Raw genomic sequence first — 16,742 nt, 5'->3', positions numbered from 1 at the left:
GGCATCCGTGTTTTGCAAATCCACAATTTGCGGACCGCAAAACACGGCACGGTCGTGTGAACAAGCCCTAAGGGTATAGCTATAGGAGGATCTTTAGGCCCCTCATAAGACACCAGCATTACAAACGGCCCATGGTAAGAGGAGGGCCTGTGAAAGTTTGCTTTAGGGTCTAGGAGCTTCATGTTATTCCTCTGACTACTGTGCTACAACAAACAGTTAATATTCTTCAACCTGCGCGAACTAGAACTGATTTAATCTGTTATATAAAATTACTGTCAAACCAAGACTGAATGTTTGGATCCAGCTTTTAGAAATCCGTGGCCCTGGATCCTTAATAAAGTAAATAACACAGAGATAAAACTGAAGAGTTCCAAAACTCTTATTGTAAGCCGCGCAAATATCTCTCGGCAAAACGGATGATTTGCTGCTAATGAAATCACATGTTTTATTCAGCAAATCGGAAAGGATAAAAGGAAACTTAAATGATAACCAAGTAACGAGCTAATGTACTACTAAATCTATCCAGACTACGGAAAGAAGAGGAGCAGAGGTAAGAGACACTGAGGCAATATTACTATATTTGCTCCCATTTGTTCAGTGCCTTCAAGTAAACTTTGCATCTGAGTTTCTCAGACTAGTATAGCATATGATCACATTAAGCACACAGCCGCTCTCACCTTCGCCTTCACCAGTCGAGCACGGATGACGCACCCGGATGCGTAATAGTGGATTCAAGAAAAATAAGAAAATCCAGCTCTGGAATGGTGGAAAAAATTGTAGCTTTATTGCGGCATAAAAAATTTGACAAAAACAGGGATTGTTCGGTTACGCGTTTCAGACCACAAGCAAATATCGGTCCTTCCTCATGACATATCGAACTTCTAATGAAACTGCACCATATGAGCAGCTCACACAGCTGGCCATGCAATCAATCGATCACATGATCGTGAGGAGCAACACACATGGTGCAATCACATATGTCTGATCATTTTAAACATACACAAAGAGAATTAAAATCACATATGCTGACAGACAAACCTGTACAGGTATGCAGTCAATACAAATATAAAGCAACAATGGCAAAACTATAGGTGCACTGTATAAAAATATATAATGATAAAGAATCTAGGCACAAAAAAGAGAGAAAAAAGAGACTCCCCTAATAGTGTAGGATTAAATCATGCCTTTTGTTAAGTCCTTGAGGTTGTCTTGAACCCAGCTGGAAAATCCAGTATGCCTCTCGATTAAATAATTTCCTCCTATGGTCGCCCCCTCTGGTTGGAAGGAAAACTCTCTCGATTCCTTGAACCACTACGGGGTGAGCCATTTATATGGATACACCTTAATAAAATGGGAATGGTTGGTGATATTAACTTCCTGTTTGTGGCACATTAGTATATTGGAGGGGGGAAACTTTTCAAGATGGGTGGTGACCATGGCGGCCATTTTGAAGTCGGACATTTTGAATCCAACTTTTGTTTTTTTCAATAGGAAGAGGGTCATGTGACACATCAAACTTATTGGGAATTTCACAAGAAAAACAATGGTGTGACAATAAAGGAAGATATTTCTTAATGATTTTACATATGCGATCATATTCCAGGTCACAAAGGAGGTAAAATTGCGTCTGCATTTTTATGTGGCATTTGCCTGGGGCAATGATTTTGCTTCCGGTAAAACAAGGGAAACTCTATCCATAGCTGAAACTTCAGTGACAGAAGAGGCAACAGATTTATAAGAATAAGCCCTACCGGTTAGCCTATCCGTAATATTCTTCGCTTCTCGTGCGAATAAATGAGTATTCGAACAATTGCGTCGGGCTCAAATTAATTCGCCCTTAGGAATGCTCTGTTTTGTATGGGGTGGATGGCACGAAGAGGCCTGCAATATCATGTTGCCTGCTAGTTCCTTTCTGTATGTGGTATTGATAACTTCAGAAGTGGTGCCATCCCCCTCCAAGCACAAATCTAAGAAGCATATGTGTATGCTGTGATGTTGGAGACTAAAAGAAATAGACTCCACACATGAATTGATATAGTCGAGTGGCCGCCACATCACCAGACCATACAAGAAGCAGGTCATCGATGTAGCGACCATACCACTGCACCAGACCGCTAAACGGGTGGGTGTTGATGAGGAGAAAACACCCCTCCCACCATGCCATAAAAATATTTGCTATGGAGGGAGAGAATTTAGCCCCCATCGACACCCCCGAAACTGGTAGATAGAAAATGGATTTGAACATAAAAAAAATTGTGCAGGAGGAGGAACTCCACCACTATTACCATTTATTCTTGGAGCCCATCTGAATAGTCACTGTATTTATTAAGGAACCAGCGAAGGGATATCAAAGCTAGATCATGTGGGATGCTGGTGCATAAAGCAGTGACATCTGCTGTGATTCAGGTAAATTCAGACCTCCATTTAAAGTCCGAGAATGTCTGCAACACAGACCCAGTATCCCTAAGGAAGCCTGGAAATAAGCGGTTGTAGCAGAGGTAGCAGAGAATCAATCCACTCCGAAAGTCTCTCGGAGAAAGAACCGATTCCTGCCACGATAGGGTGTAAAGGAGGAGGAAAAATTCCCTTGTGCACTTTCGGGAGTGCATGGAAAATCGATACAATGGGGTGTTGTACATAAATGTAGTCATACTCCTTTTTGGTGAGAAAACCTTTTTCTAACCCCAAAGTCAAAATACTAACCATTTTGTAGTATAGCATATGATATTGGACAGGAGAGGTCACGGACCTACTGTAATTAGATTCATTCCTTGTATGCTACGGTCAGAGTAGGTATTTTACATTCCTACAGTTTGTGTGGTAGTTTACTTATAAACACCCATATTCACCGTAATGTTTATCCCTGATAATTGAGGGGTTGTTTACCTCTCTACGGGTACTTTCACACTAGCGTTTAAGTTTTCCGGTATTGAGTTCCGTCATAGGGGCTCAATACCAGAAAAAAAGCTTCGGTGTTGTCCCCATTCATTGTCAATGGGGACAAAACTGAACACAACGGAATGCTCCAAAATGCATTCTGTTCCGTTTAGTTGCATTCCCAGACCGGAGAGCAAACCGCAACATGTTGTATTTTGCTTTCCATCCTGGGATGCGGAGCAAGACGTATCCGGCATTAACCCCCAATGCAAGTGAATAGGGACGGATCAGTTTTCTCTGCCACAATCTGCCACAATAGAAAACAGATCAGTTCCCCATTGACTTTCAATGGAGTTAATGACAGATCCGTCTTGGCAATGTTAAGGATATGTTAAAGATAATACAACTGGATCCGTTCATAACGGATGCAGTTGGTTGTACTATCAGTAACGGAAGCGTTTTTGCTGAACCCTGCCGGATACAGCAAAAACGCTAGTGTGAAAGTAGCCTACTACAGGCACTGCTAGCACTTCAGGCATTTTTGTATGTTACAGATTAGTTTTAAAAGCACTAATTTATATGTATTTTATGAAGTTTCTGTAATTGTCCTAGGATACATTGTTGGTTCTTCACATTATTGATTATTGATTAGTGTTTCATTACAGATGAAACTAGAAAAATTTGAATATCGTGCAAAGTTCATTTATTTCAGTAATGCAACTTAAAAGGTGAAACTAATATATGAGATAGACTCATTACGTGCAAAGCGAGAAATCTCAAGTCTTTATTTGTTATAATTTGTATGATTATGGCTTACAGCTTATGCAAACCCGAAAGTCACAATCTCAGGTACCCTTTACTCAGGGGGTATGGATTAATTAGCTGACTAGAGTGTGACACTTTGAGCCTAGAATATTGAACCTTTTCACAATATTCTAATCTTAAAGAGGAGCTTTCACTAGATTAAAAAATCTAAACTAAGTATACAGATATGTAGAGCGGCGCCCAGGGATCTCCCTGCACTTACTGTTATACCTGGGCGCCGATCCGTTCGCCCGGTATAGGCTCCGGTATCTTCATAGTTAGGCTCCACCCAGGGGAACCTGCCGGCGTCTCTTTCTCCCATGCTGTAGCGCTGGCCATTCGCAGGGCTCAGCTCATAGCCTGAGAGGTTTTTTTTTCTCTCAGGCTATGAGCTGAGTGCTGCGATTGGCCAGCGCTACAGCATGGGAGAAAGAGAAGCCGGCAGGTTCCCCTGGGTGGAGCCTAACTATGAAGATACCGGAGCCTATACCGGGCGAACGGATCGGCGCCCAGGTGTAACAGTAAGTGCAGGGGGATCCCTGGGCGCCGCTCTACACGTCTGTATAGTTAGTTTAGATTTTTTAATCTAGTGAAAGGTCCTTTTTAAGTTTCATTATTGAAATAAATGAACTTTTGCATGATATTCAAATTTTTCGAAATTCACCTGTATATTTACCGTATAAGACGCATCTCTGTTTACTAAACTTCAAGGAAAGAGTAACTTTGTAACAATTAACTCAATTACCTAATAAATCAATGCTTAAACTTCCTATAATCCCATTGGTTAGCCTATATTAAGCTAGTTATCATCCTTAGGCCTTCTGTACACGAACGTGTGCGCCCCATGACTTTGCTGCGACCCGCGAAATGCGGGCCGCAATGCAAGAACACCGACAGCCGCAGTGGATCGCGGACCCATTCACTTTAATGGGTCTGCGATCCGGCCGTTCCGCAAAAACCGCTTCCGTAGGGTTTTGTTCCGTGCTTCCGTTCCGCACCATACCGCATCTCCGGATTTGCAGACCCATTGAAGTGAATGGGTCCGCAACCGTGATGCGGAATACACACGCAACGGTGCCCGTGTATTGCGGATCCGATACAGGAGGCTTTAATCTGTTTAAACACACCCCCTTTCCCTTATTAACCCTTTAACTATTTAATTCTTTTAGCTTCTAATACATCTTAGTCAATTTATTCTATGTACACATTTGCTTTGTAAACCATTCTATACTTTTATAATCTTTTCTCATTTATTATCTTGTGTAGGATGTCTATTGTGGTACTTGTGGTCCACCGCAGGCATCCTCCACTGTATGCATTTTTGCTGGGGATCGCCATTAGCAATGGGCCACAAGTGCAGGATTTGCTCCCCTGTTTATATATGCACAACTGCATATGGATTTGAGCACTTCCTGCCTGTTTAACACCACACCATTTTTTTTATTTGTTTGCATATAGAGATACTTAGAGGTGTATAAACTCCAATTTAAATGAGCCTGTTTTCCATCCGCAGGCTACATTTAGGTGCACCTGCGAGGCCTGGGCCATATCAGCCAGTCTTGAGTGGGACTCGTAGACTCCTCCCTCCTCCCATTGCTAGCTTGGTTTCATGCTGGAGGTAGACTGTTGGTAGTCACTCCCAGGAAAGGAGAAGGGGAAGGGGAACCATCTACACCCTGGCCCCGCCATGTCAACCCGCCACAAATGACACTGACAACCAAGTCAAGTTTATAACCTTTATTTAAAGATTTTGTTGGGTGCTAGTCGGCCACAGCTAATTCTTTTAACGGCATAACACATAACTGAGTCCATGCGATCCGCCAGCCGCTGGACTCCCAGCGGGCAGATTACGCCAGTTCACCTGCTCAGTATCCTATTTCTCTTCACATGCCGCCAGCTGTGACTTAGTAGGATGCCACAATGAAAACATGAGCCATCAGCCCAGAATTCACAAAAACCTCCATAACCAAAAAAACACACCAAAAATAACCTTCGTACCCAAACAACAGGGAGGGAGGGACACAGCGCTTCTGCCAAAGAGGAAGAAGGAGGGGACACAGGGCCTTATAAAGGGGCACCATGCAGCACGCACCTTGCTGCACGGCAGGATGACATCATTAACCCCCAAAGCACCAAATCCTGACCAAAATCGAATGGGGCCCCAGAACAAGGATAGGGAACCTGGGAAAGGGGGAAGGGGGACCCCCAGTCCCTGTACACCCTCCCTATATGGTCAGGTGTCCTCCAGACTGTTGGTAGTCACTCTCAGGAAAGGAGAAGGGGAAGGGCTCCGACCACCACCCAACAAGAACATGGCCTGTTCAATCCCATCCTGGAGACCAGAGATAAAAATATCTAGGCCGATATCGGACAAGTGGACACCATCCGGCCTCATCAACGAGCGATTGTCGCCCTCCGATTGTCGATGACAAACAACCACCCCACCGCGGGATCTAACAAAACGGGACATTCGAGCGTTCACCGTCCGCCTGCACTTCTCGATGGCCTCACCATCCCTACCACCTTGCCACACCACCCGCGGTACAATCTCGGACCATACTAAAACGACCTCCCGGAAAAAAGATGGAAAACGTTCTAAATCAGCCCGCATGAGCGTTAAGAGCTCCAGCAACGGCACGGACCCGATATCGTTGCCCCCCGCGTGGACCACCAACACTACGGGACCACCTGCCTGCATGCCAATCTCCACCACTTGTGACAACAGCTGGGACCATCTGAGGCCCCGGATCCCCCTCCACGACACTCTCACATCACTGAAACCCAGGGATCTCCCACCGGGTCGACATTCGGCTCTCTGCGCTGCACAGAAAATGTAGGAATGACCCACCATCCACACCGTCGGTCCTACTGCGCCTGTGAAGAAACAACCATTAAAACCGTGAAAGCATAACCATAAATTGAACACAAGCGATCAATTGAACAGGCCCCCGGGGGGGGGGGGGAAACCGGAGACAGATTCCTTTTTCCTAATTTTATTCATTTATTCATTTCTATCTATATATATATATATATTTTATTTTTATTTTTATTTTTTTTAGAACAGGTCCGGTCTAATATACCTCGCAAAACAAGCAGACTTCCATCTACCGATCCTCATGACCTCAGACTCTGGCAAACCCGCCCTAGCGGCTTCAGTTGCCGCCCCAATACGAAATGAATGAGTGCCAAATTCCCTGGGATTCATCCCAGACCGCTCTAAACAGGACTTAAAAACAGAAGTGAACTGGAACTTGGTCAGAGGAGAGCCGTCAGCATGCGCCAAGAAAGTATGGCCCACACCCCGCATGGAGCTATAACTAGATGTCAGCCGAACCGGGCATGCCACACCGGGAACCGGGTGAAGGGGGATCCATGAGCCGCTACCAAACTGGTCCGTCTTGGAGCGACTCACCCTGATCCTCAATGAGTCATTACCCAGGACCACGTCGGCACAAGAAAGGCCACCCGGTCTGCTACCCGCCGTAGATACCAGCTCGCAGTGGCGTCTCTAGCTTTCAAATTTTGGGGGGGCACACTGGGGGCCAGGACAAAAGTAGGGGGGGCAGCTATGACAACGATACATTTACACAAGTACGCTTAGAAATGCTGCAATACTTTACCCAATACCTAAAACCGCAACAGGGAAGAAAAGTCCAGCTGTCTGTGGATGACACTTTTATAGAGAGGGGGATCTGTGGATGACACTGCTATGGGGGGGATCTGTGGATGCCACATACCGTATATAGCATCTTATGCTATATGTGTCATCCACAGATCGACCCCATGACAGTGTCATCCCCATTTCCCCCTCCATAACAGTGTCATCCACAGATCTCCCTCCCTATAACAGTGTCATCCACAGATCTCCCTCTCACAGGAGTGTACATATATAAAATAAACATATTTCACATGAACACTTACAGTTACTTGGCTTGGCCCTTGGGGATCTCGGACGCCACTTCAACACTTGACCGGGGGCTCGGCGGAGCTGATGTTGTGTTTTATCCTAATGAGAAAGATTTCATAATAAGGATTTGGAGAAGGGGCAGAGGGATAGCAGAGCAGAGAGAGGCTGGTGCTGCTACTAGGGGGTCATACCATGGGGGAGTAATAAAGCCCACCATAATGCCCCTCAGTAGAAATAATTCTCCTTAAATTGTGCAAAACATACCCCCTTATGCCCCCGGTTGAGCTAATGTCCCCCATAATGTGCCAGTATAAAATACCCCTATATAGTGCCCCAGTAAATGCCTCCATAGTGCTCCTCTCCCCCCTTCCTGCTAGTGCCCCCATAATGTACCAGTATAAAATGCCCCATGTATCGTGCCCCAGTAGATGCCCTCAGTGTCCCCCATAATTTGCAAGTATAAAATACCCCTTCTTAGTGCCCCCCGTAGATGACTCCATAGCACTCCTGTCTCCCCTTCTCCATAGTACCCACCATAATGTGTCCCAGTATAAAATGCTACTGTACAGAGCCCTCCATATAAAACACCCCTTCTTTGCGGCCTCAGTAGATGCCCCTATAGTGCCCACCAATAATGTGCCAGCAATAAGTGCCCTCAATAACGTGCCACTGCCAGTAACAAGAGCCCCCCAATGTGCCAGTAATAAGCCCCCATCACGTGCCAGTAACAAGAGCCCCCATCACGTGCCAGTAATAAGCCCCCTCATTACGTGCTAGTAGTAAGCCCCCCATTACGTGCCAGTAATAAGCCCCCCATCACGTGCCAGTAATAATCCCCCCATCACGTGCCAGTAATAAGCCCCCATCACGTGCCAGTAATAAGCCCCCATCACGTGCCAGTAATAAGCCCCCCCATTACGTGCTAGTAATAAGCCCCCCCATTACGTACTAGTAATAAGCCCCCCCATTACGTGCCAGTAATAAGCCCCCCCATTACGTGCCAGTATTAAGCCCCCCCATCATGTGCCAGGATTAAGCCCCCCCATGTTCCAGTATTAAGCCCCCCATCATGTGCCAGTATTAAGCCCCCCATCGTGGACCCCCCCTGGCGACGCCACTGCCAGCTCGCTGATCCGTAGCGCTGCAAAGAAGGCTATACTGAAGCTGGCAGAAAACAACGCAACCTCGAACGGGGACCCACAGACCTCAGAAAGCTTAGCAATGAGTCTGCCTAACAGATTAAATGACACCGGACTCCTACATTCACGGTATTGTCACGGCCAGTGGTTTGTTTTGTGACACCTTCCTTCACTTGGTTGCCCGTGGCAACGTGTGGTGTTGTGCGCATGTGGTGGCAGTGTCTCAGCCCTATGGCTGATCCCCAGGACATGATTTCCACGCATGCCGTTGCCCGCGGCAACAGGTGAAGTGTGTTTGTTTATGTGTGTATTCCCCTTTAAGTGTCCGTCTTCCCTTGCATGGTGTTGTAAGGGTTAAATCCCTTCTGTGTGTGTGTGAACACTGGGTGTGTCTGTGTGGGTGTGGCTACTTGGGCCTATAAAGCCTCAGTGAATATCACTTGTCTGAGGGGTACTTCAGCCATGGTTAGCTGGAGCAGCCGCCTGTGTATTCCATCTGCCAGTGGGGGCCACCCTTGTGGTCATAGCTTTATGTATGGTGTTTTGAAGATGTTTGTTTGGTCTTTGTTTATTGCAGAATATGGTTTCCTGAGTTCCCGTGTGATGTCTGTGTGTGTGGTGTTGTTTGTGGACAGCAGCACTTGCACGTGGGTTCCAGGTTGTGTGTCTGTGGCAGGTAAGTGTGGTACTAGTCTCACTTACCTGTCATTGCCATATCTCTGTTTCTGTTCCCCTTTGTAGCTTGGCCACTTTAGAATCCTGTCTACCCAGCTCCTAGTCCAGGGATCGACGGAGAGTCAGAAGGGATCCAAGGTTCCTGAACATGAGCCCTCCTACCTTCAAGGGCGGCTCATGCAGCTAGGAGTCAGGGTCAGATTAGGGAAGCTCTAGGAGGTGACCTGCTCCCTAATTCTGTGTTGCTGGCCAAGCAGCGACCTTCCATCTCCTGATACCGCACGGCTGAGGGTTTTCCCCATCCTCAGCCGTGACAGGTATACAAGCTCCTTCCTCCACCCCCGAAGCGCCTGGCATATAATAAATCTCTTAGTGACATCCGGCCAATCGCGCAACCTAAAATGGAAGGCTACCCCTGACAGCCTACGCTGCGCAACTGAAGCTGACACCCCACTAGCGCGTAATTGCAATAACCATTCAATCGTTACCTCCAGGTGGAGATCATCTCTGGAAACCACATCTCGCCCCCCCACCATGTTCTCCCATTCCCCCACGCCTTACTATGCGCCTGCCAGGTTGCAGGGGAAACCGACGCCTGAATCAGCGGCATCAACTGCCGTCCACCAGGAGCCATAGGTGCTGCGGGCACTCCTTGCCTTCCAGATCTGCCTCCGGGTGAAGGGACCGAAACTCCTGCCTATGACAACGGGAAAGAGCATCAGCAATCTTATTCTCTACCCCCGGAACATGACGAGCCCTGAAATAGATGTTAAACTCAAGACACCTAAGCACCAAATGCCTGAGCAAGGACAAAACCGGGAGGGAAGAGGAAGAAAGACTGTTAATCCCATAGACCACCGACAGATTATCCGTCCAAAACGAAACATGTCTATTGGATAAACTCCTACCCCAAAGTTCTACAGCCACAATAATCGGGAACAGCTCGAGTAACGTGAGATTCTGACACAGGCCATGAGGCAGCACACCACTCTTTCCCAAAAATGGTACCGAAACCACATGATCCCGCAGCATCGGAGAACAGACACAACTCAGAATTAGGGACCACCTTGGACATATAACACGTATGCCCATTATAGGCAAGCAAAAAAGACCTCCAAACCCTTAAATCATCTTTCAAGGACCTAGTAAGTCTAATACGATGACTCGGGGCTTTAATGCTGCAAGAGGCCAACGACAAACGCCGTGCAAAAACCCGCCCCATGGGCATCACTCTGCACGCAAAGCACAGAAGACCTAACAAGGACTGGAGCTGGAGGAGAGTAACCTTCCTAACGGCTAAAAACCCATCAATCAAGCCGAGAAGCTTCTGGAGCTTCTCGGCGGGAAGCCTAAAGACCATATCCATCGTGTCAATCTCGATCCCCAGGAAAGACAACCGCATCACAGGACCCTCCGTTTTCTCAACTGAAATGGGGACCCCAAACTGAGACATTCTCATCAAATATTTGTCCAACAGGGATCGACAACCGCCCTCCGGACCAGGGGAAACAAACAGGAAGTCATCTAGGTAATGCAAAATAGATATAGACCCAGTGTCGTAACGAACAACCCACTCCAAAAAGGATCCAAACATCTCAAAATAATGACACGATATGGAACATCCCATTGGGAGGCACATGTCATAGTAAAACAGACCATCTACACGGCAACATAGCAAATGAAAACAATCGGGGTGAACCGGGAGGAGGCGGAACGCCAAGAGATTTCGCCAAGAGAAATCGCCAAGAGATTTCGCCAAGAGAGCCCCCCTACCGGCCTCCCTGACCAACTCGACCGCCCTGTCAAATGAAACATATGACACTGACGAATCCTCCGGGGTAATGGCGTCGTTCACAGACGAGCCCTTGGGATAAGACAGATGGTGTATCAACCGAAACTTACCCACCTCCTTCTTAGGGACCACCCCAAGCAGAGAAACCCTCAGGTTGGGGAAAGGTAACTCACTAAATGGACCCCTCATACGCCCCAACTCCACCTCTTTCTCAACTTTTTCCCTGAGGACATCCGGAAAATCACGGGCAGACCTCAGATTATCAGACAAAACCAGACAACGACTTAATACAAATGGGATAAAGAACCCAACTAAAAACCCCGCCCTCAGCTGCCTGCCTATTGTGGTAACTGTCTAGCCAGGGGTGCATCTCTGACACGCTCACCGGGGTTCTTATGCACGCCCTGCTCGCCCTGCTTGGGGGGTCTAATGGGAGGACGGGAGCACGTATTAGCTGAATGGGGGCCACCACATGCGGAGCACTCGTGCTTAAATCTACACAATCCCGCAAACCTGCAGTTACCCTCGTTGAACAGCCAACATGACCCCGGTCGGCGGACGGCCACCGGACCCGGGGAAGAAGACCCCCCTGGACCAGCGGCCACCCCCGAAAGGGGAGGAGGTTTTTGCCCCACCATCAACCTGAGCCAGACATCCGTGGCCTTAACACCCCATCCCAAATCTAGCTGTAATGCCAGGCGGCGCCTAAATTCCTCATCGTAACGCCACCAAGCGGTGCCGCCATGACTCTTATAGGCGCTGTAAATGACATCCTGGTATATAAACAATTCCGAACAGCGTTCGGTATGACGCTGTCCCATGATACAACCCAAAACCGCAAAGGCTTGAAACAAAATATTCATTGTTCTCGCTACTTTCGGTCTCCGCTCGTAAGGCTTCTCCGGGAAGCGTCTCTCCTTATCCACTGTGTGTTGGTCAACAGATTTGAGGGGCCAGATGTCTACATACTGGTTAGCCCAAACCTTCTCTCTAACAGCCTCCTCTAAATGGGCCCCTAGCGAGCTAACTCCACAGAAACAAGAATCCTTGTAAACGCTAGCTAATGCAGGCACAGGCTTAACTGGAGGAGGCGGGGGGGCCTAGCTTAGTGGGGGCTGACTAAACTTCTCCAACAACGCTTTTAACAGCGCCGCCGTGTCCGAACCCCCACTGCCCGGTCCCCTTGCCCTCGTGAACTGGTACTCACCAGACGTAGAAGGAACCTTCTCCGCCACGGGACCCTGCGCAGCAACTTCAGGTTGCGGAAACGTCACTGGAACCAGGCTATGGACCCTGGAGGAATGGCTAGGCATCCGCCTCTTGCGTGTCCTGTGCGACTCCCGACCAGACTCTCCTGAAGCAGCGGAGGATCCCTCTGAGGAGGACCGCTACCTAGAAGATCTGGAGCGTCTACTCCAATTGCGAATCGCCAGACCGGCGACGGGACTGACGCCTATGCGATCCACGCCGACTCCGCCTCCGGGTCTCAACAGAGGAGGGTGACGAATCTGATCTAGCTCTGCGCCTGTGTGACCGCCGGGGGACAGAAGGGCTGGCCTGAGGCTGCTGGGCAGGAGCCCCCGCAGCAGCTACCTGAGGAGCACTCACAGGAGCACCCACAGCAGCAGGTATGTCTATATTGCCCCCCACAAGGGCAGATGACAATGTGGGTTCAACCTCCCCTTGCACCATAACTGCAGAGGGGGGTGGGAGAGGTGGGGGTTGTGAATTGGGGGGGGGGTAGGAGGCGAATCCCCAGAGGGAGGGCTACTAACATTCGTCCCCATATAATGCCCCACTTCGCGCCACACTGCCGGCAAATACACTGAAACCGGAAGTGCGGGCGCCGAAACCAGAAGGGGCGGAGCTACGTCCGGCGCAGCAGAGAAGCGCTGGCCGGCCGGGATCGCAGCTGCACCAGCAGTGCTTAAGGTACGCAGCGAGGGAGGGGGAGGGCTATGTCCGAGCCTAGCGGGGGGGCGGCTATGCTGTGCAGACCGCCGACCCCCCGACAAAGCTCCAGAACTAAGGGGCACCCCAGAAGCGTCACCAGCGGTCACCGCAAGGCCAGGGGCAGATGGCAGGGGGGATCCGAGGCTGCAGAGGAATGAGCGCAGCCAGTCCTCACCCCCCTCCGCCATACGGGCCATAAACATATCCCTCCTTGCTTCCTGTGCAGACTGAACGCTGATCTTACCAGACACAGCGCTTCTGCCAAAGAGGAAGAAGGAGGGGACACAGGGCCTTATAAAGGGGCACCATGCAGCACGCCCCTTCCTGCACGACAGGATGACATCATTAACCCCCAAAGCACCAAATCCTGACCAAAATCGAATGGGGCCCCAGAACAAGGATTGGGAACCTGGGAAAGGGGGAAGGGGACCCCCAGTCCCTGTACACCCTCCTTATATGGTCAGGTGTCCTCCAACTGGTGAGTTGTCTGTGAGTCGGACCTTTACGCTCCTGTAATTTGCCCACTGGCTCCTGGTATTGCCCATACGGCTCAGGTAGGTGAGTGTTAGGACCCAAACTACTTGAGAAACCTTGGCGCGGTGCTCGGGCTCAGACATGTCCTCCTAGTAGGACATGTTGGCTAATCTCTCAATTTTATCATCAGTTTGAGGGCTTAGTAAGTCTGTCTTTGCTATTATTATATACTCATTTTTTTTCAATAGCTTCTCCCTTATCCTTATTATGCTACCTATCATCCATACCCTTTTTTTATAGTTATTTTCTTATCGATCATTAATAGTGATGGACGATCATCTGCCGGGACGATTCGCGAACGCAATACAGCGGACGCGATCAAACGTTCGTGAACTGCAAGTTCGCGGTGGGCCCCATTCACTTTAAAGGCGAGAAAACCTGAAAAACCTTCAGGTCATATTTGCAGCCACCAAATACTTACTAGAAGTGCACAAATAGTCCTACAACATGGACAGTGACAAACTAGAGGGGGATCAATGACAAAAATTCCCACAAAAAATATGTATTTTAATCATGGGACATTTTTATGCATCTTAACGGGAAATAATCAAAAATGTGCCCTGCTGGAGCCTAGAAAAAAGATATTTTAGGCCACGGGAGTACGGGCCCTAAAAATAAGGCATTCATCCGACATAAAAGAAATTATGTGGTTCAAGGTACATTATGCGGTCACTGAATAACAATTTTACTGTAGCCCACTGGAGTACAGGCCCCAAACATTAGGTATTCACCGTACAGAAAAGATCAAGTGATTATGTGACTGGAGGTATATTAGACGGTAATTGGATATCAATTTTACTGCAGGCCAGTACAAATACATGTCAAATATATATGTTTAAAAAAAATAAAAATATAAACTTGCATTCAAATCATGGCTAACGAAATCCCCCCTCTTGAATAAACCCCTAATGATAATAGGTGAAATTCGATTACAGGTCGTCGTCACAGGTGTTGAATTCCTTCGAGGCCCCAACAATTAGGCATTCATCATACAAAAAAGATCAAGTGATTATGTGGCTGGAGGTACATTAAACGGTCATTGGATATCAATTTTACTGCAGTCCAGTGGAGTACAGGCCCCAAACATTAGGCATTCACCGGACAGAAAACATCAAATGATTATGTGGCTGGAGATATATTAGATGGTCACTGGATAATCAATTTTACTGCAGGCCAGTGGAGTACAGGCCCCAAACATTAGGCATTCACTGGACAGAAAAGGCCTTTTATGCTACTGTATTTATATAAGACAGGGACCATTCTTTGTTCTGGGTGGTGGCGGATATGTGTGAGCTGGCATGAGGAAATTTAATTAAATATGGTCATCACAGGTGTTGAATTCCTCCGAGATCCATGCCTCATTCATTTTTAGAAATGTGAGGTAGTCCACACTGTCGTGAGCTAGTCTAATGCGCTTATCGGTCATGAGCCCCCTGCTGCGCTGAACATCCTTTCGGACAGGACACTCGACGAGGGGCAAGCCAAGAGTTTCATGGCAAATTGTGCCAGCTCTGGCCACAGGTCAAGCCTACACACCCAGTAGTCTATCGGTTCCTCGCTTCTCAGAGCGTCCACATCGGCAGTTAACCCGATGTAGTCGGACACCTGTCGATGGGTTGGCTGCAAGAATGATCTCCTATTCGAAGTGACCAACACATCTTCAAACCTCCCTCTTCTTGCATGAGCGGTAGAATTGTTACCCGCAACTGTTTCTGTGTGGATGGAAATTCCTCTACCAGCGCCCGCAACAGCAGAATGCAGCATCTCTCGCAGCAAGGCCTGGAAATAATGCATTCTGACAGCCCTCTGTGATGCTGGTAACATGTCCCCCATTTTGTGTTTGTACCAGTGGTTTGAGTACGTTTCCACCCAGTACTGGTCCTTGCCCTTTATGGTTTTTCTATGGGGGTCCCTCTCCAAACACTGGAGCATGAAGGCCCCCATTTACACTAAATTGATAGCCGTGGAGTGCCGTGGCTTCTGCTCCTCTGTCTCCTCCCCCCATCGACGGACAACACCAGGGATCCCCGAAAAGTTTAAAGCCTGCTCTTCTTGCTCCTCCTCATCCCACCAGGCACCATCGTCCTCTGACTCCTCTTCAGACTCCTGCTGACTTGTCTCATATGGATGAGCCCCCCTTGGGAATTAATTCAGCATTTCGACTTCCTCATCTTCCAGCTCCTTCTCATCGATGGCTTGATCAATGACATGACGCAATGCACGCTCCAGAAAGAAGGCTTGACTGACCAGTTTGGTGATCTCATCAAATTGCCACAGAAGTCTGCATGCGTCGCACATGAGCAGCCACTGGCGCAGTGAAAAGAAACCAAGCTCCCAGAATCTGTCCTGCTGCAGAGTTTATACAAGTAGACGTTAACGGCACGTTGCTGCTGGAACAACCTATCAAGCATATACAAGGTGGAGCTCCAGCGCGTCGGGCTGTCACAAATCAGACGTCTGACAGGCAGGTGGTGTCGCTGCTGAACGTCAGCGAGGCGAGCCATGGCCGTGTAAGATTTTCTAAGATTTTACTGGCCTGCCTCAAGACGTCCTGGACTCTGGGGTATTTGGCAACGAATCGCTGCATGACTAAGTTCAGGACGTGTGCCATGCATAGCATGTGTGTCATTTTGCCCTGTTTCAGCGCGTTCAGCAGATTGGCACTTTTGTCGCACACCACTTTACCAACTGTTAAATTGAGTGGGGTTAGCCACTGATTGGCCTGTGACCGCAGAGCTGAAAGCAGTGCAGGACCGGTGTGGCTCTTGGATTCCAGGCACAACAGCCGCAGCACAGCATGGCAATGTCTCTCCTGGCATATTGAATAGGTTCTGAGGATCTTTGAAGGTGCAGCGGAAGAGGCGGTAGCAGTGGAAAAGGAGGAATCAGCCAAGGAGGAGACAGAGGATGGAGTAGAAGGAGGAGAAGAAGAGTCAGGCCTGATGCAATCCGTGGCGGTAACACCAAATCCACATGGGTGCCACGAGTTGCATGCTTGACGGCTGTCAAAAGGTTCACCCAGTGGGCAGTAAAAGTTATGTACCTTCCCTGCCCGTGTTTG

General features: G+C 48.4%; 1 protein-coding gene across 1 annotated transcript in view; it reads left to right on the top strand.

The window, feature by feature from the left end:
* The first annotated feature begins 441 nt into the window (after nt 1-441).
* The window catches only part of LOC120996652 (nicotinamide N-methyltransferase-like), a 177,858-nt gene continuing 161,557 nt past the window's right edge, over nt 442-16,742 (top strand). The window contains exon 1 of the mRNA XM_040426769.1: nt 442-550. The gene's annotated coding sequence lies outside the window, so the exon portion shown is untranslated. The remainder of the gene's footprint in view (nt 551-16,742) is intronic.

The sequence above is a fragment of the Bufo bufo genome, chromosome 1 (genome assembly GCF_905171765.1).
Source record: "Bufo bufo chromosome 1, aBufBuf1.1, whole genome shotgun sequence".
NCBI classification, from domain to species: Eukaryota; Metazoa; Chordata; class Amphibia; order Anura; family Bufonidae; genus Bufo; species Bufo bufo.
This window is presented reverse-complemented; position numbering and strand designations above follow the sequence as displayed.